The 26,735-nt window shown below is 48.9% G+C and overlaps 1 protein-coding gene across 1 annotated transcript in view; it reads left to right on the top strand.

Annotated features, from left to right (window-relative positions):
- The first annotated feature begins 996 nt into the window (after window positions 1-996).
- Window positions 997-26,735, top strand: part of fam110d (family with sequence similarity 110 member D) — a 68,044-nt gene continuing 42,305 nt past the window's right edge. The window contains exon 1 of the mRNA XM_038798752.1: window positions 997-1,133. The gene's annotated coding sequence lies outside the window, so the exon portion shown is untranslated. The remainder of the gene's footprint in view (window positions 1,134-26,735) is intronic.

The following is a 26,735-nucleotide window of genomic DNA, read 5'->3' on the forward strand; positions in this document are numbered from 1 at the left end:
AGAAATTCACAAGTGTCTTACCAAGTTCAGCCAACAGGAGGAGTGCTGAACACACTTCTCAACACAAGGCAGGAATCGTGTCGCGGCCTCTAGCATTGTACTACATTACAACACAGCTTCTTAAAGAAAGTCCTTGCATTTCTGTTGCACCACTATGACCTCAGAAGTCCCAAAGCCCTGTGCCACCAACAAAGTACTGTTTTTGAAGTATCGGCACTGTTGTAATGTAGGAAACAGAACAGCCAATCAGCACACAGAAAGCTCCCGCAAGCATCAATGTGGAATGACTGCTTTAGTGATGAGGGGTAAATATTAATCAAGACACTGAAGAGAGCTGCCCTGCTCTTAAATATATTTGTGGAGGTTTACTTACATGGCCTATAATCTCCAGATTCCTGCCATTGGTCACACGACATGCCAATCGTCACAGAATCCCGCCTCTCCATAGTCAATTAAAAATCAAACAATCTTCTGCGTAGGTTTCACCCCCACAACCCAAAGATGTGCAGGTTTGGTGGATTGGCCATGTTAAATTGCCTCTTAATTGGGAAAAAAAATAATTGGGTCCTCTAAATTAAAAAAAAAATCAAACAATCTTCGTTGCACCCTAATTGAATGATTCTCCCATGTCCAAAATTTTTTATGGCTGATAAACAAGAGAGAATGAAAATAAACACAGTTAATTTAACTTTTTATTTCTCCTTGGGTTTTGCTGGCAGGGAATCGTGGATATTAATTTTTAATTCCTGGAGACCGGAAGGCAGACCTGGAGGGTTGGCATGGCTAACACTGTGAGAAGGTATCCACTCGTCACAGAAAAGGGGGAGTTTCAAGCCAACTCTTTCTCTGTGGCATCAGAGTTTGTAGCCACCCCTCTGAAGAATTAGTAAGTGGAGCATTCCTGTTGGGTGGGGGGGGCAGTGGTGGTAGGCGGGGAAGGAAGGGTGAAGCTGGTGGTTCAGTCCTAATTCTGCAATGACACAGCCAACAGTTAGTTCATAGCAGTGCTTGTCTCTGGAGTTTATCCTGCAGGAGTGCCTTTAACACAATGTTGACCAGAGAGGCAGCACCGAGAGGACGCTTTCTGCTGGAAATTCCCAGTGATGGTCACAGTCACAGCCTGTTTTGTGGTGGTCAGTGTGTCATTTCATTTCAAATTACTAGTAATATGACCATAATGCGAGGCTTGAATGTGAGATTGCCTGCGTTCAATTACAAGTGTGTTGTTCACTTAACCAGTTCACTTTGTGTGAAACTCTGCTTACCAGGTGACTGGTCTTTTATGATGTCTTGCGTGTCGTATAGCTGTTGTGTTAAACAGGGAGAAGTCTTACAACACCAGGTTAAAGTCCAACAGGTTTGTTTCAAACACGAGCTTTCGGAGCACGGCTCCTTCTTCAGCATTCACCTGAAGAAGGAGCCGTGCTCCGAAAGCTCGTGTTTGAAACAAACCTGTTGGACTTTAACCTGGTGTTGTAAGACTTCTCACTGTGCTCACCCCAGTCCAACGCCGGCATCTCCACATCGTGTTAAACAGGCTAAGTGCTTGACCATATGTCTGGGTGTATCCACAATAAATGAATTTGGTTCCTTTGGGCAGCTACTGTTTAACTTTATGCTGCTGCTGCTCCACAGGTTTCAAATATATTAGGATACAGATAACAGCAAAAGTTAAATAAATATTTAATTGTGCAATTGTACTTCGACAGGATCCTGTTAATCCTACAGGGAAAATTCTTGACTCTAGGATGCTTTCCCTCCTGACTATTCCAGCTGGACGCGAAAGGAAGACTTACATTAGTAAAGCAGGATGTTCCTAAGTGCCAAAAAGCTGGGAAGTACTTTTTGAAAGTTGCGAAGCACAAAGCATAACAGTCAATTAACACACAGCAAACTTCCACAAACAGCAGTTTGACAATAACCAGATACCTGTTTAGTGGTTGGTTAAGGTATAAATATTGGTCAGGGAATAAATAGGGAGAATTTCCCTGCTCTTTGATGTAATGACGTGGGATAACTTATGTCCATCTGAGACAGGAGACGAGGCCTTCGCTTAATGACTTATCCAAAAGACAACACCTCCAATGGTGCAGCACTCCTTCGGTACTGCACTGGGAAGTGTCAGCCTGAGTTATATGCTCAAGTCTCTGGAGTGGGACTGGCAACAAAAGCCTCATGATTTGGAAGCAAGACTGCTTGCTAGCCACTTCCTGCGCTTTTGTCCCTTCTCTCTTGGAGGATCCGTCACCTACAAACAGGGGCCGGGAGTCCCCCTTCTGGGGACTAAGTCCCCATGACGGCGGGGAAAACCGGCGCCAACCACTCCGGCGTCACCAGCCCCTGAAAGTGCGGAGTTCTCTGTATTTTCAGGAGCTAGGTGGCCGCTGGAGGAGTTGGCGCAGCTCCAGCCGCCGCCGACGGGACGGCGTGAGTTCGCGCATGCGCAGACCGGCTGGCATATTTTGGCACGTGCACGGGGGGGTTTCTCTTCTCCATGCTAGCCATGACGGAGTCCTACAGGGGCCGGCGTGGAAGAAAGAAGTGCCTCCATGGAACAAGCCCGCCCGATGATCGGTGGGCCCCAATCGCGGTCAAGGCCACTGTGGGGGCCCCTCCTGGGACCGGATCCCCCCGTGCCCCACCCCCGAGGACCGCCCACACTTACTCACCTGCCAGGTCCCGGCGGTGCGTGAGTTGAGTGATTCACGCCGGCGGGACTGGCCAGAAATGGCCGGCCGCTCAGTCCATTGGGACCCGGAGAATGGCCGGGGGGGTGGGGGGGGGGGGGGGGGGGGGGGTTTACCAACGGCCCCCGACCGGCGTGGCGGGAATCTTGCCCCTGCCCAAAAAAATGGCGGGTCAGAGAATCCCGCCCTACTGGTGCCTCACATAACTGACCCTTCATCCCACAGGCAGTGAGACTACCCGGCTATTCGACTGTGTGGTGCATTACAACTGACGGCTACACTTTTCAGCTGTGCTCAGCAGAGAGCCTCCAGGAGCAGGAACCAGGTCTCATTGTAGTTTTGTGACCCCTCTCTATAATCTACATGGTGCTGAAGTCAGTTGTAACCTGTCCACCAGATGCTGTATTGACATCCCAGCATGTTTTGGAGGAACAGGCGACGTTGGAACGATAAGCTCCAAAACTATGCTCAACTACTTGTCTTATATTTTGGTCCATTGCAGCCTGATCATAACGATCGATTGTTTTGATTGGTCATTAAAGTGGTTATCAGGTGATTACCAGGACAGTAGAAGTGATGGATCTGGGTCTTTTGATTCGAGCCATTCCTATATTCTTGTATCAGGTAGCTCCTTGTGGATAGGAGTTCCCTTCAGTGACATTCCAGTTCTGTTCAGTAGAGCACGCAACATGCTTTATATAATCTGGAGACTTTTGATTCGAGACTCCAGTTTGTGGGTAGAAGAGTAATAAGAAATGGAAATGGGGGTTGGGATTCTCCCCTACCCGGCAGGGCAGGGGGTCCCGGTGTGTTGGAGTGGCGTGAACCACTCCAGTGTCGGGCCGCCCCAAAGGTGCGGATGTATCCGCACCTTTAGGGGCCAAGCCCTCACATTGAGGGCTAGGCCCGCGCCGGAGTTGCCCCCTGCTCCGCCGGCTGGCATGAACGCCCTTTGGCGCCATGCCAGCCAGGGCCAAAAGGACTTCACTAGCCGGCGTAAGTCCGCGCATGCGCCGGAGCGTCAGTGGCTGCTGATGTCATCCCGGCGCATGTGCAGGGGAAGACCGTGGCAAAGGCGGAAGAAAAAGAGTGCCCCCACGGCACAGGCCAGCCGGCTGATCGGTGGGCCCCGATCGCGGGCCAGGCCACCGTGGGGGCACCCCTCGGGGTCAGATCGCCCCGCGCCGACCCCCCCCCCCCCCCCCAGGCCCCCGGCGCCCGCCCGCGCCGCCAATCCCACCGGTCAGGGCGGTGGTTTAATCCATGCCAGCGGCGGGAGAGGCTTGTCAGTGGCGGGACTTCGGCCCCCACCGAATCTTGGGTGTCGGAATATTCGGGGCACGGAGGGGGCGGGATTGACGCCGGCTCCAGGCGATTCTCCGACACGGCGGGGGTCGGAGAATCCCACCCAGGGTTTCAAAAAAATGTTTCGTTACATATTCTCCCCGTGTTTGCGTGGGTTTCGCCCCCACAACCCAAAGCTGTGCAGGGTAGGTGGATTGGGCACGATAAATTACCCCTTAATTGGAAAAAATGAATTGGGTACTCTAAATTTATAAAAAAAAACAAAAAAAATGTTTAGACTAACTTCAAGCTTCTCAGTTTCAGACCTTCATCTCTCAGTAATACATAAACTAATAGCACTGTTTCTTTCTTAATCGCACTGTGGGTGTACCTACTTCAAATGTACAGCTGCAATTCACAAATTGGCAGCTGACCTTCTCATGGGAAATTATGGATGGGCAATAAATGCTGGCCCAGCCAGTGATGTCCACATCCACAGAGCTAATAAATACTTTTAAGAATTGGTAATTATCCCTTACAATCCCCCGAGATCTCTGTGCTCTTCCAATTCTGGCATTTTGAGCATCTCTGAGTTTAATTACTTTGCCATTGCCGGCAGTTCCTTCTGTTGCATAGACCCTCAGCACTGGAATTATCTCCCTAAACCACTCTCCCTCTCTCTCCTCCTTCTCAAATAACACTGACCCATTGCCCATGCTTTGGCCCTAACAAGCGCTCATGGGATTCGGTGTCAAGCTTTGTCTGTTAAAGTTCATGTGAAACACCTTAGGAGATGCAGTGGAGGCCAGAATTGGAAGAGTTCTGAGGTGCGGGAGGATTATAGGACAAGAGGAGATTACAGACGGAGGGAGAGGACAGTCATTGGTGGGATTTACAAACTAGTATGAGAATTTTAAAATTGAGATAATGGATGTCTACACCAGTCAGTGAACTGCTGCAAGTTTGGATGAAAGTCTGGCTTTACCATGTTTACACATTCAGTGCATTGGTTGCAGGCATAGTGCATGCAGCTCAGCCATGCACTGTTTCTTCAAATAGACACAATTATGACTTAAAGTCTCGAGCTGCAAACCTTCCCATGCTTCAGTGGGAAGAGGGTAGGACATGAAAAGATCCACATAGGCAAGAAAAGTTCAGTTAACCACCAGCGCATTTCCTCTCCTACTCTGCAACCACTATCCCAATCTGTATTGGGTTATCTGTGTGGTGATGCGAATGTTTGCTGCTGGCGGTAATTTGCCTCTCAAGGTTCCATGTAGACCTTCAAAAGGGAAGGGACGGGGGTAGATGGATGGCAGAGGCATGAGCCCCTCAGTGGGCTGCCTTAATGATACAGCCAGAGTGCAATTTGGGCACCACGGGGGCGATTCTCCGAGCCCTGCGCCAGGCCAGAGAATCGCCGCAACCACGCCACGATGCCCCTACACCGGCGCGCAATTCTCCGAGGTGCGGAGAATCTGCGCCATTTGCACCGGTGCGTTTGACGCGGCGCTGGCTGCGGGCCACTGGAATCGGCGGGGCCCCCGATTCTCTGGCCCGGATGGGCTGAGTGGCCACGCGGATACGACAGAGTCCCGCCGGCGCTGTTCACCCCTGGTCACTGCCGGTGGGAACTCTGCGCGAAGGGTTGGCGGGCAGCCTGTGGGGGAGGGGGGAGCTGGAGGGGGGCTCCGTTCCCGGGTTGGGGGGGGGACTCCAATGGGGTCTGGCCCGCGATCGGGGCCCATCGATCGGCGGGCCGGCCTCTCCCCCTCAGGCCTACATTCCTGCGCGGCCGGCCCCTGAACACCGATACCATGTTGAGTTGGGTCCGGCGTGCTGAAGAGGTCCCCTGCGCATACGCAGTTTGGCATGGTCCAACTGTGAAGCACTGGTTGGCACGGCGCTCATTTGGCACCAGGAAGGGAGGCTCGAGCGCCGTGCTGGCCCCCTGTGGGGGACAGAATCGGTCGTCCCCATGCCCGTTTCACGCTGTCGTGTTTCACGACGGCGCGAACACTCCATCTCCATTTTGGAGAATCCCTCCCAACATCGGAATCATCTCACAAAAATGTCCCCTCCACCACTAGGACAGGAGCAGCAAGGACATGGGAACACCACCACCACCAAATTCCCTCCAAACCGCACACTATCCTTTTTTTTATTACTTTATCAGAGTTACAAAGCCAGAGCTCAGTGTGGGCAGGGGCAAACCCCTAATCCAGCTCCTTGCCTGCACCAAAAACCATTTCAAATTCAAATTGAATTCCATTCATGGTCCCCACAAGAGAGACATACCAGATCCAGGCATTACACCTGACCTCACCCTCATCTTAGCCAAAAGGCCAAGAAACGATGACCGCACACTATCCTGATTTTGAACTATAACATGTTCCTTCATCACCATCAGGTCAAAACCCTCAAACCTAACAGCATTTATAGAACCCCACACAGCAGAAGGCGGCTTTTCAGCCCATTGAGTCTGCACTGGCCCTTAAAGAGAGCACCTTATTTAAGTCCACGTCTCTACCCTATCCCTGAAACCCAGTAAGGCTACCTAATCTTTTGGACACCAAGTGGCAATTGATCACGGCCAATCCACCTGACCTGCACATCTTCCGATTGTGGGAGGAAACCGGAGCATCCGGAGGAAACCCATGCAGACACGGGGAAATAGTGCAAATTCCACACAGACAGTCATCCGAGGCCAGAATTGAACCCTGGTTCTGGCGCTGTGAGTCAGCAGTGCTAACCACTGTGCCACTGTGCTGCCCGATTGTGGGTGTGTACATGCGCCACACAGACTGTAGCGAATCAAGAATGCCTTCTCGAGGGCAATTCATGATGGGCAACAAATGCCTGTCTTGCCAGTGATTTCCACATCAGAGAATGAATTTAAAAAAGTAAAAAGTAGTATGCAGCAAGACATTTAATTTGTTCCATTATTTTTACCTGGCTCTGTATTTGCTTAAAAGCTGCTAATCTTTTAAGATCTTCCAGTTCTGATGAAATATGAGCAACCTGAAATGTTAACCCTTGTTTCACCCTCTACAACTGTCACCTGGCCTTTTTTTAAATACACTGTCCAGATGTGAGTATCACTGGTCTGTCCTAGCCCGAGATGACCTTGAGAAGGTGGTGGCGAGCCAACTTCCTGAACCACTGCGATCCGTTTGTGTGCTGTTAGGTAGGGAGCGACCTGCTGTACTCGGTTCAGCTTGCCAGCATCGGCAGGGTTTTACCTGGTGTTTTTATCAGTTAACCAGCTGTGTTTATCGGGGAAAGTTCTGCAAAGTGTCTCACCTGAATATCACTGCTCTTACACCAGCACGTCCAATCGAAAGTTTATGGGACATACCGTAAAACTTGGGTGTGCCATGGGATTGTGTCAAATGCTGTTTTTAAAACTACATAGTGTTAACGTTGATTAATGTTAGCAAGATCAGTTTATTTTGAAACAAAAGAAAGTTAAATTCCTAATGAAACTTTAGACAGAGGCTGGGATTGTTTTCATTGGAACAGAGGAGACTGAGGTGTCCAAGGTTGTTGAGGGATCTGGATAGAGTGGATGGAAAGGACCTATTTCCCTTAGCAGAGAGGTCAGCGACTAGGTGGCATAATGCGCTTGGTAGAAGGATTAGAGTTAGATAAGGAAAGCTTTTTCACCCAGAGGTTGGTCTGAAACTCACTGCTTGAAAGGATAGGAGAGGCAGAATGCCTCAATTCCTTTAAAAGATGTCAGGATATGCACCTGAAGTCCTGTAACCTCCAGGGCTACGGTCCAAGTGCTGGAAAATGGGATTAGGCTAGGAAATGTTTTTGGACCGACAGAGGCACAATGGGCAGAGTGGCCTCCTTCTGGTCCATTGAATTTTCTACATTTAAAGGATGCTTGTGCAGGGATGTGGGGAGAAGGTACGGGAGTGGCAAAAGGTGAATTGCTCCTTAAGAGAGCCAGCATCAACATGATGGGCTGAATGGCCTTCTTTCCATGAAAGTTACATCAATTGTCCGATCTAACCATTTTTTTCTTTCTTTTTATAAATTTAGAGTACCCAATTATTTTTTTTTCCAATTAAGTTGCAATTTAGCGTGGCCAACCCACCTACCCTGCACATCTTTTAGCTGTGGGAGTGAAACCCACACAGAAAGGAGGAGAATGTGCAAACTCCACAAGGACATTGACCCGGGGCCGGGATTAAACCGCGTCCTCGATGCTGTGAGGTAGCAGTGCTAACCACTGCACCACTGTGCTGCCCTTGGGCCCAATCTAACCAAATGGAAACAGAGTCCCATAGTGAGTGTATTCTGCTGCTTGTTTCCCGGTGCTCGCTGCGTCGAGAAACACCTTCTATGTCACGCTCATCTGGTTAGATATGGAGCCTCAGCAGGGAGTGCGCACCCGAGGCCACACTTAGCCCTGTTTTCTGCACTGGGGACGTCTGCTCACCGGAACTCCTCAGTGCAGCAAGAGATCGGGACGCCACTTTTAAATAGTGTCCCAATATCCTGAGCTCCCAACGTGGACCCCCCTCAAGCCACAACTTACTATGGTGGGATCTGCAGACCCCCCCCCCCCCCCCCCCCCCCCCACCCAACGCAGAAACCCCCTGGCCCAATCACCACCATGTGAGAAATGCCAGCATTGTACACAGGTGGCACTGCCAGGGTGCTCAGGCAGTATCAGCAGTGCCAGAGCACCACCCTGCCCAGAGGGCAGGCACCTGCGGGTCCTGGGAGACCGCCAGAAGTACTGCTCTGTCTGGTCCCCGTTTGTGGGGACCAGTGCATAACAGCTCTTACCTGAGGTCTCCAAGGCAAGAGAGTTAGATCCCACCGCCTTGATTTCCTCAGGGAACTGCATTTAGACTAACTGTCTCACTCTAATATGCAGATTTGCCAAAATGGTGAGCTTCATATTGTAACGCCTCACGAGATTGTCTTAGATCCCACAAGGCGTAGCGAACCAGGTAGATCCCAGGAGCCGGGTCTACCATAATTTACCAGCCACATTACGCCGTGACGCACTGCTTTTTGGGTGCAGCGTGGCCAGTGGATCACGCTCCAAGTCTATGCACAGAAGCAGACCATTCAGCCCAAATGGTCAATGCTGATGCCTGTGCTCCACATAGGCCCCTTCGCACTGTACTTCCTCTGATTGTATTAGCCTTTCTCCCTCATGTATTTAGCTAGCTTCCTCTTAAATACATCTATGCTACTTGCCTGTGTTGCTCGTTATGTTTTCCTTAATTTTGCTCTGTTTTAATTACTTTTGCTCAAGAGTCGCCAGGTATCTTTCTGATACCATCACAAGGTTCAAAGCCGAATACTGATCAATGACTCTATACACCAATTAGTAAGTTTGAAATCAATGCACATTTATTTACACACAGTCAATCATTACTCATGCACAAACTCTACTCACTAAACTACAACTAAAAGCCTATACTTAGCTTCGGGCGCCCACTCAGTCAGAGGAACAATGGCCGTTGTCCGGTTCTGATACTGCTGGCTTCGGACTGGTATAGAATAGTAGCTAGGAGCGCCTATCTCAAAGCGTGCGTTGACCTTAGACGTACTTGGCTGGTGCTTGGCGGCCTCTCGTCGCTGAGAGCCAAATGCCAAGGTGGAGATGAAGAGTTCAAGAGTTCTTAAGAGAGCGTTCTGACCTTGGGGACTCTGTTTTATAGCTTAAAGGGTTTTGCGCCCATCTGGGCGGACCCTGGACTTGGTCCCAATTAATTGGACCATGTCCCAATCGTTTGTATCGATTCTCTCCAATAACAGGGTTGTTCCCCGATCGCTGGGCGGGCTCTAGGTAACCGTTGGCCTGCCTTTGTTTTAGTCTCCACTGGTGCCGGGGAGTCTGCCCTGGTACCGATTGTTTAAATGTTTCTTTTTTGTCCCCGGAGATAGCTCATTACTATGCTAATGAATTGTAGTTTCAGTTCTGTCTGGACTCTGCAAGTTCCAATCCACAGGAAACCTTGCACCTGCTTGTTTTCCTAGCACTGTCCAATTTTCCCTGTATTCTTTGCGAATGTCCATTTTGGAATCGGTACATGGCCACCCTAGGTGGCTACACCTGTAAATTGCATGTTCTAACCACTCTCTCCTCACTATCCTTTTTATGCTTATGCTTATTGTTTTGGACTCACCCAGAAGTGGAAATTCTTTTTAAAATCTGCCCCATCAAACTCTCAAATTTTTAAACCCCTTCGTCAAGTTGCCCATCTTTTCCAGAGAAAAGTGCCCCAATCTCTTCACCCGTACCTGCTCAAAAACTAATTGAGGTGTAAAAACTACAAATAGCCATCAAATCTAGTAACTCAGTAGATTAATGTATATGCACAGATTAATATAAATGGCTTTGACGAGGAAAACATTTATCCTGATCGCAAGCCCCTGATTCTGTCTAGGTAATGCAAAAGAAAAAGGTTGCGATGCCTGCACAGTGGAATAGCCACTGCCATGCTCAGTTTAATGTTGCACATGGAAAATGGCTGCATGAACAAGTTTTGGAAAAATTTGATCGATATGGCAGCATTAGCTCCAAAGAAGAATCATGAGGACTTGAAACGTTAACTCTCTTTCCGCAGCCAGACCAACTGAGATTTTCCAGCATTTTCTGTTTTCACATCAGTATTATTGGTGTTCTCACAAAGGGTGTTCACCTGAGACAGTAGCCTTTCAGTTCAAGAGTTAGTAAGAACTTACATTTATCTAAGCCTCTTTTAGGTGGTGCAGTGGTTAGCACTGCTGCCTACGGCGCTGATGTCCCAGGTTCGATCCCAGCCCCGGGTCACTGTCCGTGTGGAGTTTGCACGTTCTCCCCGTGTCTGCGTGGGTTTCACCCCCACAACCCAAAGATGTGCAGGTTTGGTGGATTGGCCACTCTAAAATTGCCCCTTAATTGGAAAAAACATAATTGGGTACTCTAAATTTATTTTTTTTGAAACTCATTCTAATATTTAAGGATGGGATAAACAGATTTTGGTCTAATGGAAGCCAGACTGGTGAAGGATACAACGGGCTGAATTCTCCGATCCCCGATGCCGTAATCGCTTTCGGCAACGGGGCGGAGGATCCCCGAAATTGGGGGTGGCGCCGCTTTTGGATTGCTCCGCCCCCCCGAAAAGTGGAGTACTCGCAGGGTATCCACGGCCTCCGTACGTTGGCTGAGGCGTGGATCTCACAGTCTCACCCGTCGGGAACTCAGCGTGGGTTTCACTCTCACAACCCAAAGATGTTCAGGTGAGCTGGATTGGCCACACTCAATTGTCCCTTAATTGGAAAAAATAATTGGGTATTCTAAATTTAAAAAATATTAGGGGCAGCACGGTAGCATGGTGGTTAGCATAAATGCTTCACAGCTCCAGGGTCCCAGGTTCGATTCCCGGCTGGGTCACTGTCTATGCGGAGTCTGCACGTCCTCCCCGTGTGTGCGTGGGTTTCCTCCGGGTGCTCCGGTTCCCTCCCACAGTCCAAAGATGTGCGGGTTAGGTGGATTGGCCATGCTAAATTGCCCGTAGTGTCCTAATAGTAAGGTTAAGGGGGGGGGGGGGGGGGAGTTGTTGGGTTACGGGTATAGGGTGGATACGTGGGTTTGAGTAGGGTGATCATGGCTCGGCACAACATCGAGGGCCGAAGGGCCTGTTCTGTGCTGCACTGTTCTATGTTCTATGTTCTAAGCATCTTTCACAACCTCAGGATGTCCCAAAACATTTTGAGTCCAATAAAAGTGCAGTAACCATTGTAATTTGGAGAAATGTGGTGGCCAGTTTGTGTACAGCAACATCCCACAGACAGTAACGGGATAATGATGGGGCAATCCATGTTAGCTGCTAGTTGAGGGATTAAATATTAAACAGGACACTGGGGAGCATCTCCATGTTCTTCTTTGAAATAGATTTTTCACATCCACTCGATAGGGCCGACTAGGCCTCCGTCCAAATCCAAAATACCTTCCACCGTGTAGCATTCCCTCAGTTTGCCAAAGGCCTGTTGGGCCTAGATTTTTGTGCTCAAGGCTAACGATGAGGACTTGATCTTCCAAGTTTCTAACCCAGAGGCAAGAATGGTAGCAACTGATCCCCTGCGGATTCAGTCATTGGTTTACATTTCCAGCATTTTCTTGTTTTATTTCAGATCCTTCTCACCTCCAATATGTTAAATAGTCAGTGTGGTTAACCATGGCTTCCTGTACCCATTGTGTACCTAATACCCATGATACCTAATACCCATGGTGCCCTTTCCCAACACAGAGCCAGCAGTAATGGAGAAGCATGTAAAAGAAAGGGGTCTTACCATAGAATCTCTACAGTGGAGAAGGAGGCCATTTGGCCCATCGAGTCTCACTGATCCTCTGAAAGAGCAGCCTACCCCCACCCACTCCCCTACCTAACCTGCACATCCCTGGACACAAAAGGGCAATTTAACATGGCCATTCCACCTGGCGCGCTCATCTTTGGACTGTGGGAGGAAATCGGAGCACCCGGAGGAAACTTATGCAGACACGGGAGAAAGATGCAGACTCCACACAGACAGTGACTCAGGGCTGGAATTGAACCCGAGTCCCTGACGCTGTGAGGCAGCAGCGCTAATCACCATGCCACCGTGCAGCCCGTTAGCCTCAAAGAAATCAGCCCGTGTAAGTGTGACACTCTCAAATACTGAAGGGTAAGAACTTTAACTGTTGGGGCTGACACAATTATTACGTCAGTTTGGATATTTTTGAAGGGCATTGGTGCGTTGTGTGGAAGCAAGGCTCCAATTTCTGTCTTCGGATCTATAGAATAAAATCTGTTTTTCAAAAGAAAACAAAATGCATTGTCATCCCCGTAAAGTCGATAAATGGCTGCCGCCTCCAGGCAAACCCCAGCATCGATCCCCTCGGGGTGAACTTAATCTTCTCAAGCCAGAGAAACCCAGCCATGTCACTGACCGCATCCCCGACTTTGGGGGCTCCGCGTCCCTCTATATGCCAATAAATTCCGTCTCCGGGCTACCAGGGAGGCAAATGCCAAGACATTGGCCTCTCTTTCCCCCTGGACTCCAACCCACCAAAAATCACCACCTCTGGAACCCGGAACCACTCTTACCTTCAGTACCTCTGACATATCGTCAGCAAACCCCTGCCCGAATCCCTTAAGCTTCGGACATGCCCAAACATGTGAACATGATTCGCACGCCCACCCACACACCGCACACACCTATCCTCCACCCCTTCAAAGAACCAGCTCATCCGGGCCACAGTCTGGTGTGCCCTGTGGAAAAAAAATAATTGGATACTCTAAATTTATTTTTAAATATTCAACAAACTGTGGGACAAATTACTGCCCTTAATAAAAACAAAGAGCAAATGAAACCTAAAATCATCAAACCAAAAGGTGATTAAAAGGGTCATTAAAGCAACCTAAACCTTTGGGTGCCCACTGGGCATGGAAGACCATTGGTGAGCCCAAGCTGGAGGAATCGGAACATTGAGAACTGAATTAATTCCCAATTTCCATTGTCAAACCTGTCAGCACCAAGGTCTATTACTTTCACCCCTGTAACATCGTCTCTCTCCAACTCTGCCGCAGATCATCTGCTGTTGAAGCTCTCAGCATCTCCTGACTCAGAAATTCTAATACTCACCTGGCTGGTCTCCAACTTGGACCTTCTATAAACCTGAGTTCATCCAAAACTCTGCTGCCCACTTCCTATCTTGGACTAACACACATTCACCCATCACTCCTGTGCTCACTGATTCCAGTCAGACTCCAGCCTGACAATCCCTCTGTTTTTAAAATTCCTTTTCTTGTTTATCAAATCCCTCCATTGTCTTGTCTACCCTATCTCTGCATCCTCGGATCCCAGCCCTGGGTCACTATCCGTGTGGAGTTTGCACATTCTCCCCATGTCTGCGTGGGTTTCACCCCCACAACCCAAAGATGTGCAGATTAGATGGATTGGCCATGCTAAATTGTCCCTTAATTGGAAAAAAATAATTGGGTACTCTAAATTTATAAAAACATCTCTGTATCCTCTTCCAACCCCACAGCTTTCCAAGACCCTTGTGCTTCTCTAGGTCTGTTCTCTTGTGCATCTCCAATTTTTAATTGCTCCACCATTATAGACTATAGATTCACAAGGGGCCATTCGGCCCATTGGATCTGCACCAACCCTCTGAAAGAACACCTCACCCAGGCCCACTCCCCCATCCTATCCCTGTAACCCCACCTAATCTTTGAACACTAATGGGCGATTTAGCATGGCCAATCCACCTAACCTGAACACCTTTGGACTGTGGCAGGAAACCAGAGCACCCGGAGGAAACCCACGCAGACAAGGAGCGTAAGTGCAAACTCCACACAGTCACCCAAGGTCGGAATCAAACCCAGGTCCTCGCACTGTGAGGCAGCAGTGCTAACCGCTGTGCCACTGTTCTGCTGTGCTTTCAGCTCCTTAGCTTGAGAATTATTTCGCTAATCCTATCCAATTCTCTGCTTGAATCTCATCCTCAAAATCTACTTATTTGTACCAAGAGTTTAATCACCTGTCCTAATATTTGCTTATTCGACTGGTGTCAATTTTTGTCTTAATTATATGTCAGCCGTTATTCAGCTGATAGCACTCCTGCGTCTGAGTTGCAAAGTTCTGCATTCATTTGCCACTCCAGACCTTGAGCATTGACGGAGTGCTGCACTGTTGGAGGCGCTGCCATTCAGATGTGATTTAAACTAAGACCCTGCCTGCCCACTCTGATGGACATAAAATAACACATTGGACTATTTTGAAGAGAAGGTAGCTTGACCAATATTTATCCCTTAATCAATATCACAAAAACAGATCATCTCATCATGATTGCATTGATGTTTGTGAGACCTTGCTGGGCACAAACTGCTGCTTTGTGTCCTATATTACAGCACACATCAAAAAGTACTTTCTTGGGCGATAAGTGCTTTGAGATGTCCAGTGGTAGAAAAAAGTTATATAAGTGCAAATCTTTCTTTTTTTTTCTTAATCTATGCTCCTGTGGAGCACTTTGATTACTTTAAAGATGGCATATAAATGCAAGCTGTTGTAGCAAAACAAGAACCTCATTTAAAGTCCGCATAAACAAGAATTTGCTGTAAACATTTATTGTTCAGGGTGGGGCGGCATGGTGGCACAGTGGTCAGCACTGCTGCCTCACAGCTCAAGAGTCCCAGCTTTATTCCAGCCTCGGGTGACTGTCTTTGTGGAGTCTGCACATCCTCTCCGTGTGTGCGTGGGTTTCCTCCGGGTGCTCCGGTTTCCTCCCACAGTCCAAAGATGTGCAGGTTAGGTGGATTGGCCATGATAAATTGCCCTTTAGTTTCCAAAAGGTTAGGTGGGGTTACTGGGTTGCAGGGATAGGGTGGAGACGTGGGCTTCAGTAAGGTGCTCATTCCAAGGGCCGGTGCAGACTTTATCGGCTGAATAGCCTCCTTCTGCATTGTAAATTCTATGATTCTATGGTTTTCAAAAGTACAAAATATAAACAAGTCCCACTAATAAAAAGAGAAACTGTGAATGCTGGAAACTGAAATAAGGTGTCACCTGGACAAAGCACCTGAGAGAGAAAAGACATGTTTACATTTTCACTGGCAATGCTGCCGAAAACTGTCTCCAGTTAGCCAACTTTTCTCTTTCAAATACTGACTGGATACTTTACTGGCTTTGAGTTCCTTTTTTAAAAATAAATTGAGAGTATCATTAATTTTTTTTCCGATTAAGGGGCAATTTTGCATGACCAATCCACCGAGCCTGCACATCTTTGGATTGTGGGGGTGAAACGCACGCAGATATGGGGAGAATCTATAAAGTGCACACAGGCAGTGACCCAGGGCCGGAATTCGAACCTGGGTCCTCAGCGCCATAGGCAGCAGTGCTAGCCACTGTGCCAAGTGCCGGCCCGGCTTTTACTTCCTACGCGTAGCATCACCGAAACAGATTTCATGATCATCAGCATATTGCTGCTTGTGGGATCTTGCTGTGCATCAACTGGCTAACTGTTTTCTACACTTCAGCAATGGCCACACTTCACATAATTCAACTGGCTGTAGATACTTTGAGACATACTGAAGTCACGAAATATGTTATAAAAATGTAAGTCTTTCTTTTTGTGCTTGATCTTTCGCTCACTCTCTTGCTTCTGCTCGCCCTCTTAGTTTAGCTCGCTGGCTCTCTCTTTTGCCCTCTCTCTCCTCCTCTCTTGCTCTGTTCTGTGTGCTCTCTCTCATGTGCTCTTCGTTTGACTCTCTTGCAGTTTTGCTCTCTCTCTGTCTCTCTCTCTCGCTCTCTCACTCTTTTGTAAAACTCCTCACAAATTACAGAATTTTAGCAAAAATTTAAAGTGCCCAATTCTTTTTTTTCCAATGAAGGGGCAATTTAGCGTGACCAATGTACCTACCCTACATATCTTTAGGTTCTGGCGCTGAGACCCATGCAGAGACGGGGAGGATGTGCAAACTCCACACGGACAGTGACCCGGGACCGGGATTGAACCCGAGTCCTCGGTGCCGCGAGGCAGCAGTGCTAACCATTCTGCCACCATGCCGCCCCTTAACTTGCAGAGTTCTTGAAAATCCTTTAAATTCTGTCTTTGCCTGGAACTCAGTTCTTCCAATTTTATCCCTCCCTTTGCCCTCTGCCCCTGCTCCAGCTCAGGCTTTCAGCCATCTTTGCTTCTTATCCTTGCACTTGACTGGCCATCTAATGAGATCCAGGTGCTTGTGTGAAGCTGACTGCAGGGGCTGACATCTGTCTGCACTTGAGAAGCCCAGAGATGTTGTTGTCCCTTCCAGATTGTGTGTTATTGATATCCAGGGCTGTACAGGGCCCTGTGTTACCAACTCTGATCAGTACAGTCCCCAGGCTTCATCATTGAATTGCCTCCAAATGCCTCAACCAATCAAACAATCACATTTGCACATTAAATAGCTTCATAACTAATAGTCCAGGAAAATGAGAAACCATTTTAACCCACCAATGATATTGTCCATGTGTGTTGCTTGCAGCAGTGTCCAGGGAATTGAGTTCAATTCCTGGAGGCTCCACGCCAATCAGGAGGAGTTGGCAACCCTAACTGCCTCAGAAATTTGTGGATCTTTCTTTGTAAATAGTTCATTACAGCTCGATGCTCCTAAACTATGAGAGGCTCCCGACAGAGAACGGCGTCTGAATAAAGCACAGTGATATTTGATTTTAAAGCTTATTCCAGAGTTTTCCATTATTATTAATGAGAAATGTTTGGTGAAGGCCCAAGACCTGTGGAGGCTAACACCAAGTTGGGGACAAAGTGAATCCAGGGTTACCAAGTCTAGGATTGCATTGTATAACCTTCCGTCGACCAGAAAGCTGTCAGGGAAAGTTGTGAATGCGCACTCAGCCCACACTGCGTTATTATTTTACATGCCTTTAGAAAGCTTGAGTTAAACTTTTCTTCCTGTATTCCTGGGCGCTGTCCGAAGAATAATAACAATAATCTTTATTGTCACATGTAGGCTTACATTAACACTGCAACAGTGTTACTGTGAAAAGCCCCTAGTTGCCACATTCCGGCACCTGTTTGGGTACACAGAGGGAGAATTCAGAAAGTCAAATTCACCTAACAAGCATGCCTTTCGGGACTAGTGGGAGGAAACCGGAGCACCCGGAGGAAACCCACGCAGACACGGGGAGAACGTACAGACTCTGCGCAGACAGTGACCCAAGCCGGGAATCGAACCTGGGACCCTAGCGCTGTAAAGCAACAGTGCTAACCCCGGTGCTACCGTGAAATAGACCTTTCGCAATGTTGGTGACCTACTTGACCCTAAGCTGACGCTAACACTTACGTTCACCTTCTTAACGCCACCTGTCTCAGTTAATTTGCTGCTGAAACTCTCAGTCATGCCTTTTGTTATATCAGGATTTAACTATTCCAATGCCCTTCTGGTCAGTCACGCATATTATTCCCTCCCTAAACTTGAACTCATACAAAACTTTAGCTTAGCTTGCATCAACCCCTGTCTTCCCCTCCCTCCTCCATATCTCTGTAGCCTCTTCTGCAATCCTTTTTTAGTATAAATTTAGAGTACCTAATTCATGTTTTCCAATTAAGGGGCAATTTAGTGTGGCCAATCCACCTAGCTTGCACATTTTTAGGTTGTGGGGACAAAACCCACGCAAACACGGGGAGCATGTACAAACTCCACATGGACAGTGTCTCAGAGCCGGGATCGAACCTGGGACCTCGGCGCCGTGAGGCAGCAGGGCTAACCCGCTGTGCCACCATGCTGCCCTATCTCTTCTACAATCCTTTAAGATCACTGCACTTCTGATCTCTTGAGCATCTCTAACTTCCTCGCCATTGGTGGCTCTGCCTTCAGCTGCCTAGGTCTAAGTTCTGGACTTTCCTCCCTGAACCTCTTGGCATTCTTCCCCTTTCTCTTCCTTTAAAATGCTCCTTTACGGGCAGCACAGTGGCGCAGTGGTTAGCAGTGCTGCCTCACAGCGCTGAGGCCCCAGGTTCGATCCCGGCTCTGGGTCACCGTCAGTGTGGAGTTTGTACATTCTCCCCGTGTTTGCGTGGGTTTCGCCCCCACAACCCAAAGATGTGCAGGGTAGGTGAATTGGCCACACTAAATTGCCCCTTAATTGGAAAAAATGAATTGGGTACTCTAAATTTATATTTAAAAAATAATAAAATGCTCCTTCACACCAATGTTTAACTTTGGATTCTGATACCTCTTTACGCAGTGAGTTTTTACGATATAGAATGCACTGCCTAAAAGGATGATGGAAAAGATTAAATTGTGACTTATCAAAAGGCAATTGGATAAATATTTGGATTGGAAATGTTTGCTGTGTTAGGAGGAAAGAGCTGGGGTGCGGGACAAATTGGATAGGTAAAGGACCAGCACAGTTGAATGGCCTCCTTCCTTGCACTGTCATTCTATAATTCTGGCTCAGTGTTACATTTTGTCTGATGACCACACCTGTGACATGCCCTGGAGTATTTTACTGCACTAAATGTGCTATCTAAATACAAGTTAATTGTTTTCATGCAAATCTGTGGATGCAAAACAGTTCCACCCACATAAATGCGATAATGAGAACCTGTTGCTTGTGTTTGCACCAATAATTTACTTCCTTATCCTTTCATGGGATGTGTCCGTCGCTGGCAAGGCCAGCATTTGTTGCCCATCTCTAATTGCCCTTCCCCATTGCTGTGGATCTGGAGTCACCCATAGGTCAGACCAGGTAAGGATGACAGATTCCCTTCCCTAAAAGACATCAATGAATCATTTGGGTTCTATAATAATTGGTGATAGTTGTCATGGTCACCATTACTGAGACATGCTTTATATTCCAGCATTGTTAATTGAATTCAAATTCTACCAGCCGCAGAGCTGAGAATTGAAGCCGTATTGCCCTATCATTCGCCTGGATTACCTCGGTTGGCTAGATGGCTAGCATGTAGTTTGGAGTGGTTTTCTGGGCTCTTTCAGAGGGCAGTTAAGAGTCAACCACATTGTTGTGGTCTGGAGTCACATGTAGGCAAGATTAGGTAAGGATAGCAGGTTTCTTTCTCTAAAGACATTAGTGAACCAGATGAGCTTTTAGGACAATCAATGATAATTTTGTGGTCATCATTACTGAGGCATGATCCAACGGCCAAGTTGCGCCCGAAAAGCAGCTCGCCGTAGTGTAGCGTGACCGTTGAAAGCTGGGAGACCACACCATCATGATCTACCTGGCTCGCAACACCTCACGAGATTCAACGTGATCTAGTGAAACTTTGCTGTGTCAATCCCACCCACAATGGCGGGATCACCTTTTGGCAAATCTGTATATTGAAGCAAGGTAGTTAGCCTCACTCTAATGTGCAGATTCCTGAGGTCCCTGAGGCTTTGGGATTCAACCCCTTTGCCTCAGAGACCTTGGGTGAGCGCCATTCGGCACTGGTCCCCACAAACTGGGACTAAACGCAACTGCACTCATCAGGGTCTTGCAGGGGATGGAAGGCCCTCAGCTGCATGTCTTTTGGACAGGATGGCATGGCTGGTGCCACCTGGGCACCTTGACAGTGCCACCTGGGCACCCTGGTAGTGCAACCTGGGCCAAGGTGGCACTGCCAGCTGGCATGGCCACTGCCAGGGCGCCAGGTTTAGACATGTAGAACATAGAACAGTACAGCACAGAACAGGCCCTTCGGCCCTCAATGTTGTGCCGAGCCATGATCACCCTACTCAAACCCACGTATCCACCCTATACCCGTAACCCAACAACCCCCCCCTTAACCTTACTTTTATTAGGACACTACGGGCAATTTAGCATGGCCAATCCACCTAACCCCCACATCTTTGGACTGTGGGAGGAAACCGGAGCACCCGGAGGAAACCCACGCACACAGGGGGAGGACGTGCAGACTCCACACAGACAGTGACCCAGCCGGGAATCGAACCTGGGACCCTGGAGCTGTGAAGCATTTATGCTAACCACCATGCTACCCTGCTGCCCCAGTGATCTGGCATGTGATCTGGCATTGATGTTGGGTGGGTGTGTGGGGGGCCAGGATGCTCCCATATTGTATTTGGGCTGGGGGGTGGGGGATCGGGTATTGTTTCAGGGGTCTTGGGGAACGGGGCACCATTTACAAATGGTGTCCTAATCCCTTAGCAATGGGGAGTTCCGGCGAGTGGAGCTCCCCACTCTACAAAACGGGGCTATGTGTGGTTTCGCCTACGAGTTACCCATTCAGGCCCCTTATTCAATGTGAATCACATTGACTAGCCATGTGTTTCTCGGCACTGTGGGCGCCAGGATACACGCAACAAAATGTGCTCACGAGGGAACTTTGTTCCCTTTTGGGAGAATCGCACCCGAGTTTCCAATTCCAGATTTGTTTGGTCATTCTCTAAAATACAGCAGGAAATGGCTCGTGGTGAAGTTTTCACTGCTCCACGTTACTTGGGATTTGTCTGGTACAAAACAAGGCTCCCGTCACCTCCTTAGACACAGATATTTTCTGAAGTTTGCGTTAAGAGGACAAAAATTCAGCAGCTGCAGATTCCTGAGCAGATTTTCAATGCGGGATTTCCTCACGATAGCTCTTTAACCTGCGTCGCACATTTATAGCAGTTTATTTTTAGCAGAAGAGGATAAAACAGCTCAAGCAGAAAATATTGGAAAGGAACAACAGGTGAAATTCAGTCAGTACATGTAAAGAAAATGGCAGATCATCCTTAAAATCCCAGAGATCAATTTAACTTAGAATAACACAGCACATTTCCCATTTGGCCTCTGCTGTCTTTTTGAAAGAACAATGATATCAGAGCAGGAGTAGAATATGCTGCTCCCATGCTCAGTACAATCATAGTAAGAAGTCTTACAACACCAGGTTAAAGTCCAACAGGTTTGTTTCAAACACGAGCTTTCGGAGCACGGCTCCTTCTTCAGGTGAATGGAAAGCCTTTCCATTCACCTGAAGAAGGAGCCGTGCTCCGAAAGCTCGTGTTTGAAACAAACCTGTTGGACTTTAACCTGGTGTTGTAAGACTTCTTACTGTGCTCACCCCAGTCCAACGCCGGCATCTCCACATCACAGTACAATCATGACTAATCTTCCGCCTCAACTCTACTTTCCCACCCATTCCCCAAATTCCTTCCCCCTTAACTAATCCGTCCATGTTAAAAATATTACCCCCAAAGCACCCGAAATCAGAGATCTGGGCCAGTGACATGGCTGGGTTTCTCAGACTTGAGAAAATTAAAGCTCGTCCTAAGAGGGTCAATGCTAGGGTTCGTTCAAAGGTGGCAGCCATTTGTCGACTTCTTTGGAGAGATCTAACTATCAGCAGAGGCGGGGGGGGGGCGTTGGGGAGGGAGTTAGATTATTGTTTAGAGGAAGTGGGACTTGTTAGGATGGAGAGGAGTTTTTTTTGCACTACGTTTATACTTATATTTGTACTGTATACCGTTATTATTATAAAATTCTAAAAGCCAAAATAAAATATTTTACAAAAACAAAATTACCCCCAACTCCCGCACCCTTATCTTGCATATTAATCTTTTTGTGGCACCTTGAGAGCCTTTTGGAAATCCAAGTATACTACACCTGCATCCCTACATTTCTGCTCCCCTTTATCTACCTAGTTACATCCTCAAAAAGCTCTAGTGAATTTGTCAACTCCCAAACTAGTCTCAGCAATGGTGACGACAAAAGTATCACTGATTGTGGTAAAAACCCATCTGATTCACCAATGTCCTTTGGAGGAGGAAATCTGGGGGCTGGATTCTCCGATTTGGAGACTATGTCCCCACGTGACCGATTCCCCGTTTTGCTGAGGGCTAGCAGGGAGGCAGCGTAGAGCACCCGGATCTAGCTGCCAATACGGCCTGGAGAATTGCTGGGTCTGTGGCCACGCATGCGCACGGCGGCGGCCTGCAGCCACCGTGCCATGCTCCATGGCAGGTGCCACTCGCGAACCCGGCCTGCAAATTAGTTTCCCCACCACCACCCCCCCCCCCCCCCCCCCTTCAGCTGGCCCGCGTGCAGAGTACGCCGCTTTTCAGGGGGTGGAGCATCGTAAAAGCGTTGCCGCCACGATTTTGGTGTCATTGGGGATTCTCCGCCCCGTTGCCGAATGCGATTTTGGCATCTGGGATCAGAGAACCCATCCCGTGGTATCCTCACCCAGTCTGGTTTACGTTAGACCAAAATCTGTTTATCCCAGCCTTAAATACTTGAATGATTTTCGAAAAAAATAAGTTTAGAGCACCCAATTATTTTGTTTCCAATTAAGGGGCAATTTTAGAGTGGCCAGTTCCCCTACTCTGCACATCTTTGGGTTGTGGGGGTGAAACCCACGCAGACACAGGAAGACTGTGTGAATTCCACACGGACAGTGACCCAGGGATGGGATTCGAACCCGGGTCCTCAGCGTTTCAATATTTTAATGATGCAGCATTCATAACCCTCTGGTGTAGAGAATTCCAAAGGTTTACAACCTTTTGAGTGAAGAACTTTCTCCTCATCTCAGTTTTAAATAATTGATCCTTGTCCTGAGCCTAAATCCTCGTGTTTTAGATGCAGCCAGTGGAGACAACCACTCAGGGCGAGATTCTCCCATCGGGAGACAAAGTCCCAGCGCCGGAGTGAAAACCGGAGTGTTTCACTCCGGCGTCGGAGGCCGCTCCTCGCCCCCTATTCTCCCGCCCCGGGGGGCTAGGAGCGGCACCGCGTCAATTACGCGCACCGGGCCTTGGTGCTGCGCAAAAGCGGTGCCGCGTAAATGACGGCATCCGCGCATGCGCAGGTTGGACGGCGCCAAACCGCGCATGCGCGGTTGCCACCCTCCCCATGGGCGGCCCGCAAGAAATCTTGGATTGATCTTGCGGGGCAGCGGAGGAAAGGAGTCCATCCTTCAGAGAGGCCGGCCCGGCCCGATCGCGGGCCAGACTTCTTTTGAGCGCCCCCCCGGTGCTGGATCCCCCCCCCCTCCCCCCCACAGGCTGCCCCCCCAGCGTTCCCGCGCTGTTCCCATCGGCAGCGATCAGGTGTGGACGGTGCCGACGGGAACACGTCGTATTCGGCAGGCCGCTCGGCCCATCCAGGCCGGAGAATCGCCGCTCGCCCGTTACAAACGGCGAGCGGCGATTCTCCGAGCGGCCAGCTGTAAATCTCGGCATGCCGGTTTGGGGGGGTGGGAGAATTGCGGGTGCCGGAGCGGCGTAGCAGGACTCGCCCGGCGCCCCAACGATTCTCCCACCCGGCGTAGGGGCAGAGAATTGCGCCCTTTGTGACTTCCTCACATGTTGCATTACAATCTAGTTTTGCATCACCAGAAAACTTGGGATGCATTGCTCTCTGCCTCTTTGTCTAGGACATTAATATAGATTGTAACTGTGGGTTTTGTACTCTGGGATAACACAGGCTGCAACTGGATGCAGCTTTAACAAAATGATACTCCAGACCTTGAAGTTAGTTCAATCTGATTTATTGAACCAGTAGCACAGTTAGCACAGTTCTCTATGGGTTTGACTCTCTGCTAACCTAAGTGTGGTTACTCTGTCTGACTGAACCAGACTAGCTCTGAGCCACATGCTGGAGGTGTGATACTGTAAATACACCCTGACTCACTCTGTAGATGGTCATCAGTGGAAAGAGGCGGAGTGTGAGTGCCTCGTGCCTTTTATAATGAGATACCACCCCTGAGTGTCCTGCCTGCTCATTGGTCATGTCCTGTTCTCTGTGTTCATTAGCTGCCTGTCTGTGCCCGTCTGTATATCATTATCTGCATGTCTGCATATCATGACAGTAACTAGCTGAAGCCCCAGCATTGATCCTTGCGACTCTTCAGTAGTTACAGTTTGCCAATTTGAAAATGTTCAGTTTATTCCTACATCTGCAGTAATTTGCTTTTATCCCTAATCTCTGTCCATGAACTAATCCATCCATGTTAAAAATATTACCCCCAACTCCTTGCAACCTTATCTAATATTAATTTTTTATGCGGCACCTCAAGAACCTTTTGGTAATCCAAGTATATACATACCTAGTTACTGTGGTAGTCACCACTGATGTATATATTGTATATAGAGGATGTCAGTGTAGGTGTTTTGTGGTAAGGCCCTGTACTACAGGTAGGGGGGTAGTTCCCTGCCTGCTGGCTCTGCATAAATATTAATATGTGTGCTCCCAGTACAGCAGCCACTTCGCCAGCTGCTTTAGGAGGCCACACATCTTTTTAAATTTAGATTACCAAATTATTTTTTCCAATTAAGGGGCAATTTAGCACGGTCAATCCACCTAAACTGCACATCTTTGGGTTGTCATGTGTTGGGTACTCTGGATCTGTGGAGACTGCGTTTACCCTAGCAGTAACACATATAGGCTACCAACACTTGAAATAGTACAACACTTATTTTATTAAGCTAGGAACTATTGAACATACTTTCACTGTGGGTCGACACTATGTTAGATTAAACTGAAGACCTATGCCTATCCTGACCAGTCTAGACTATCAGCACATGGTGAAGATCTGTGCTACAAGCTGTGAGCTCCTTCCTTCTCAGAGGCTGCATCCCGAATGAGCGGGAAAACTAGTGACCTCTGGCTTTATAGTGAGCGTGCTCTAACTGGTGATTGGCTGTTGTGTTGATTGGTCTTGCAGTGTGTCAGTCAGTGTGCGCCTGCACCATTATATACTAATGTGTATATTATGACAGGTTGTGAGGGTGAAACCGACGCAGACACGGAGAAAATGTGAAAACTCCACATGGACAATGACCCAGAATCAAACCTGGGACCTCAGCGCCGTGAGGCAGCTGTGCTAACCACTAGGCCACCATGCTGCCCTGGAGGCCACACATCTTGCAACCAACTCTCGTCTTTGTCTAATTGATCGTGCGTCAGTTACATCCTCAAAAAAACTAATGAATTTGTAAGCGACGATTTTCTTTTTGTAACAGCACATTGACTCTGTTTGAGAAATAGCCCCACTGTCTCTGCTCTTTCCCCAGGACCCTGCATTTTTTTCCTTCCAGAGTTACCCAAATCTTAACTGAATATTACAATTCAATCTGCATTGACCACCTGGCAATACATTCCTGGGGCAAAATTCTCCGACCCCCAGCAGGGTCGGAGAATCGCCTGGGGCCGCCGAAAATCCCACCCCCGCCGTGGCAGAGATTCTCTGCCACCCGGGAAGTGGCGGGGGCAGGAATCTCGCCACTCCGATCGGCAAGGCCCCTGCGGTGATTCTCCGGCCCGGATGGGCCGAAGTCCCGCTGCTGGGAGGCCTCTCCCGCCGCCGAGGTTTGAACCACCTCTGTAACGGCGGGATCAGCGGCGCGAGCGGGCCCCGGGGTCCTTGGGGGGGCGGGGGGTGATCGAACCCCGGGGGGGTGCCCCCACGGTGGCCTGGCCCGCGATCGGGGGCCCCCCGCTCAGACTCCAGGCCAGTGCCCTGGGTGCACTCTTTCTCCTTCCGCGGCCGCCACGGCCTCCGCCACGGCGGAAGCGGAAGAGAAACCCACATCGCGCATGCACCGGTGGTGACGTCAGCGGCAGCTGGCCGCTGACGTCACTGCCGGCGCATGCGCCGACCGGCGAAAGCCTTTCGGCCAGCCCCACTGCAGGGGGCGCCGTTTTTTTGCACCAGTCTTCTGGTGCCAACCGCTCCGGCGCGGGGCTGGCCCCCAAAGGTGGGGAGAATTCCCCGCCTTTGGGGAGGCCTGACCCCGGAGTGGTTGGCGCCACTCCCCTACTCCGGGACCCTCCGTCACACCGGGTAGGGGAGAATCCAGCCCCTTATTCCGAATGGGTGCCTTAACTAGTCGCGTCAACTATTTCTCTCACTGACGCTGCCTGACCAGCTCGGTATTTCCAATTTCCAGCATCCGCAATATTTACATTTTGCTGACTGTGATTATTGAGCATTCTCCTCCTTTCCTCTTCCCCTCGGTATTTCCAGCTGTTGTTTGCCAATTGTTGTCCTAACTGGTTCACAATGGTGTAAAATGCTTAAAACTGGACAATTACATCATCAACAGGGCTCACTGGAGAGAGTCACTGTTCACAGTGTGAGATGGAGTCAGAGAAGTGCTGGCTAAAATAGTCACACAGTCCCTTCACAGAGATTTTTAACATTCTGAAAATAACCTTTCATTTGGCTTGCTGTGTGTTTCTAGCATTTACAGTTCTGTGTCACTTTTCTTAATGCTCTCCTGGCTGCCCCCCACGTCCCTCAGTAGTAATGATTTATTGTCA

The sequence above is a fragment of the Scyliorhinus canicula genome, chromosome 1, assembly GCF_902713615.1.
Source record: "Scyliorhinus canicula chromosome 1, sScyCan1.1, whole genome shotgun sequence".
NCBI classification, from domain to species: Eukaryota; Metazoa; Chordata; class Chondrichthyes; order Carcharhiniformes; family Scyliorhinidae; genus Scyliorhinus; species Scyliorhinus canicula.